Here is a 4,641-nt window from a genome sequence, read left to right on the forward strand (position 1 = left end):
GGATGGACAGATGACGGATGATGGGTGGATGGATGGATGGATGGATGATAGATGGATGTACAAATGAAAAGATAGCATAGTAATAACAATAATGCTCATTGACTGCGCACCCTGAACTAAACATTGTTTTAAGTAATTTAAGCCTTACAACAGCCATGAGGAAGATAATGTTATTGTCCCCAAAACAGGTAAGAAAACTGAGGCATAAAGATGTGAAGTGACTTACCCAAGGCCACATAGGTAGTAAGTGGAAGAGGCATGATTCGAACTCCTGAGCCTGTACCCTGAACCTCCCTTCTCCATGACTGCTCTTAACCAGTCCAGTTGAGCATGGTTTAGTGCTGAGCTCTGGGATCACAGACCAAGGTTTGAATTCCAGCTCTGCCACTTGCAAGCTGTGTGATTGGACAACGCACTCCACTTCCACAAATTGCAGTTTTCTCATCTACAACATGAAGACACTAGCATCATCTCCATCGTTGGGTCGTATGCGGACTAATATGACATGGAGAGCATTTAGGACAGTGCCTGGCACATAGTAGTGCTCAATAATTTTGTTTTACTTGATGAAACCAAGGCACAGAACCATTTAAAATGGTACTATGCACCTACATGCTAAGATCTCCAAAAATTAAGAAAACAAAAGTGTAGAGGTTAGAACCCAGATCCCATCTCTTGGCAAGACTCTCAGGTGTCAAGAATTAACAAGCACCCCTTGGAATTTTGCTTTCCTTTTGGGAGTAAGGGGGAAAGGTTGCAACTGGAAGCAAACATGAAACTGCCAGAGTTAGTGACTTCCTTCCAAACGGCACGGTGTGAAAAGGGAGGAAAGAGGAAGTTCACAGTGGAGAAACGTGACAAATGCCACCTTGGCCAGCTGATCAAGGTTAAAATCAACAGTAAGTCACACTGATAGCATGTACCTTTGATATGAGAACGGCACTTCACTTCTCCCTCCCGAAAACCTATAAGCCCTGTCTAATCGCAAACTCAAATTGAAGGACAGTCTACAAAATACCAGACCGGTACTCCTCAAAACTGTCAATGTCACCCAGAAGAAGGAAAGTTGGAGAAATTGTCCCAGTCTAGAGGAACCTAAGGGGACATGACAACAAAATGTAATGTAGTGTCCTGGAGGGGATCCTGGGACAGAAAAGGAATATTAGGTAAAATCTAAGGAATGTGACTAAAGTCTGGACTTTAATTAATAATAATGTATCAGTATTGCTTCATTAGTTGTGATTTAAAAAAAAGTAATGTGGGGCCGGCCCCATGGCCGAGCGGTTAAGTTCGTGTGCTCCGCTTCCGTGGCCCAGGGCTTCACCGGTTCGGATCCTGGGCGCGGACATGGCACCGCTCATCAGGCCACATTGAGGCGGCATCCCACATGCCACAACTAGAGGGACCCACAACTAAAATATACAACTATATACTGGGGGGATTTGGAGAGAAAAAAGCAGGAAAAAAAAAAGATTGGCAACGGTTGTTAGCTCAGGTGCCAATCTTTAAAAAAAAGAAAAAAAAGAAACTAATGTAAGATATTCACACAAGGGGAAACTGGCTGTGGGATTAGGGGACCTCTCTGTACTATTTTTGCAACTGTTCTGTAAATCTAAATCTACTCTAAAATAAAAAGTATTCTTTTCAAAAATGTTAACAGTGTATCTGGGTGGTGAGGTTATGGGCAATTTCTCAATTTTGCTTTCTAAGTGGTCTGCAATTAATATATTCTGCTTTTGTCATCAGAGAAAAATTTAATAAACTTTAAAAAAAACCAATGAATGGGTGTTCGGCCCTCTGGAGACACAGTGATGTGTGACATGTAAATACAAGTATAGAGTCCTTGCTTGGGCAGCAATTAAAACCCACTTTATCATTCTGTGCCCAGGAGCTCTGGCCGCCAGGGCCTGGCACTCTCCCCAGGGTGAGGTGGGGTGCCGCTGAAACCTGCCAGCACTTTTCCTGTCTGCAATGGGCTCTTGCTGGCAGGGGAGGGGTGGGGAGGCAGAGAAGCTGCTGCAGTGGCCAAAGGGCTTGTCCCAGGTAAGCCTACACATCTGGCTCAGGGAGCTCCAGAGGCACATCAGCCTCAAGAAAATCCTGTCCATCCACCAGCTTCCAGGCCAACATCAGCCTGCTCTGGGCCATAGGCCTAGGAGGCAGAACTGAAATAGTCCTCTGCCCCCATCATATAAATAAAAGAAAGACGGACAAGACAGCCAGGACTACTTGCTTTGTCCCAGATAGGTCCATTCACCATCATTTAGACCTTAAATGGTTTTCTGTACAGCAGATACTCTATTATTACATGTCTTTTAAAGCTGAGGCTCAGAGAGGGTCCCTGAGGGTCAGAAGCAGAGGATAAACTCCAATCTGCTCACTCTCCCTGTCTGTAACCCTCTCAGGGATGGGCTGTGAACCATAGTGGATAGCTGGACCACATGTGGGCGACAGGATGCTGGAGGAAGTACTAACAGTAGGCAGCAACCCTTCAGGAGATTTCCTACAGCACCCCACCACTACCACACAAATACCAACAGCACCAAGGCCAAGGGCCAGCATATCCTTAGGCTCGACTTCACCTCAAACAGCAATTCCAACTTTGGATCATAGGGAACATGGGACTGCCCCCTGGGCTCCACTTCTGTTCAGTTCCCAAAGGCTTCCTCCATTATCTGGTATCCAATTCATATGTGGACAGGCTCTTGATGAAGGCCTCAGAAGCAAGGAATAGGGGAGAGATGGTCTTGAGAAATTTCTAATTGTAATGGGATTGGGACCAAATTCTCTAAGAGTTATCAACACACACCCCAGGAAGGCTCAGAGTTGTTGCCTTCAAAGCTGTCCAAAGCTGTTCAAAGCTGTATACATCCTAGTGACTCTTCCACAGCTCACTCAACTCTTCAGAAATTGCCTTCAGAGCCACCTTTGACCAAAATTGATCAGCCTGCTGATTACCCAAAGTATTTCCCAATATGGGTATCCAAGTGACTTTCAGCTGTTTCCAAAATCCAAATCCAGGTTCAAAAGATCAAGACCTGCCCCCCCTGAGGCCCCACCCAAGAACCCCAGGCACAGTCTGAGAAACGGCTGCATGACAAGAACATGACTTTCCCAGTTATGTTTATTGCCAGACACCTGCCTTTAAGGTCAAAGCTTGTGTGTGTTGCCCCCCTATCCCTGACTCCTGACAAAGGCCCTGAACGATTCCCCAGACAGAGGGAGAGTGTGGGACACCCCCGCCCACACACCAGTTCTGGCCTGCCTTCCCCAGAATTGGGGCCCATCTCTTCTCCCTCTCAGCAGAGCTTGGGCACGGAGACTGGCCCTGGCTCCATTTGTCCCACTAATGAGTCTTAAGTGTTTGGCTTGGGATCCTGCCAGTCCTACTCCTAAGGGGAGGAGGGGATGGGAGAGAATGGGACAAAGCTCACGCCAGCTAGGTTCTGCGGGGCCCCAGGTGGGCTGGTACAGGGGCTGCATGGCACAGACTCACCCAGGGGTGCAGCCAGGCACCCACGTGAGGCCCCTGACTTTCCTTCTCCTCCATTTCAGGGGGCTTCCAAAAATGCAGATTCCTGGGCACACCTACTAGATTGGAATCCTGGGAGTGGACCCAGGAAGGTGCATTTTAATAAGCGCCCTAGGAGACTGTGACGCATGGTGAAGCTTAAGAACCACTGTTCTAGGAAGTCACTGATGGGAATTACAGGCTGGTTTATGAAATTGTATATTCACGCATTTTTCTAGAGTCCACAGCTTTGGTCAAATTCGCGAATTAGGTCAACAGCCTCCATACCCCCGCCAAAAAACCAAAAAGCTAAGAAGCACTGATGAATGGGATGACTTCTAAATTCAGCTGTAGCTCTGACCTGCCACAACTCAGTGACACTGTTCAGGCCCCATCAAGGTGAGGCCACAGGAGCCTCTCCTTTTACCAAGTCTCAGGGAAAGACAATACCAGCCCTGAAAGAGGCTGTCGAGTCTGGGGAAACCAGGGTAACAGAGAACTAGGCTGAGGGACAGTAGGAGGCCAGGGGCTTGGGTGGGGAAGACCAGAACCTGAGGGACATTCCAGAATGCATGGGCTGAAAGGACCCTTAGGGATCACAGGAACAAAGCCCCCTAGCAAGAAGGGTGAATTTTCACCAATATCTGGTCCTCTCTCTCTGACCACACAGCTAACTACATTTCCCATCTCCCCTGCAGTTAGCAGGGACCGTGAGTTGAATTCTAGCCAATGGAGTGCGGGTCTCCCACAGGATCCTCCCCTCTTTCCATTGGATGCTTTGCGGGACTCTAAGGCCCCTGCAGATGGCTGAGGCACAACAAGGAAGGGGCCTGGGTTCTGAATGACTGTGAGGCACAGAGTATCCCCACCACCAACCCACCCTGGGCTGGGCCATGAATGGAAAATAAACCTGTGTGGTAAGCTACTGAGACTCAGGAATTGTTTGAATCAGCAATCAGCCTACTATAACCAACACACCCTCTCTAGGGACACTGAGCCCAAGAGCGCAAGGGAAGTGACATTCAACATCAGAGTGTGCTCCTGAGGGGCCAGGGCTAACCAGCATTTCCCAAGAACAGCCTTTGATGAGGGGAGGGGGAGCCATGACCACACACCACAACCTGGGCAGC

Source organism: Equus caballus, chromosome 12, assembly GCF_041296265.1.
Source record: "Equus caballus isolate H_3958 breed thoroughbred chromosome 12, TB-T2T, whole genome shotgun sequence".
Lineage (NCBI taxonomy): Eukaryota > Metazoa > Chordata > Mammalia > Perissodactyla > Equidae > Equus > Equus caballus.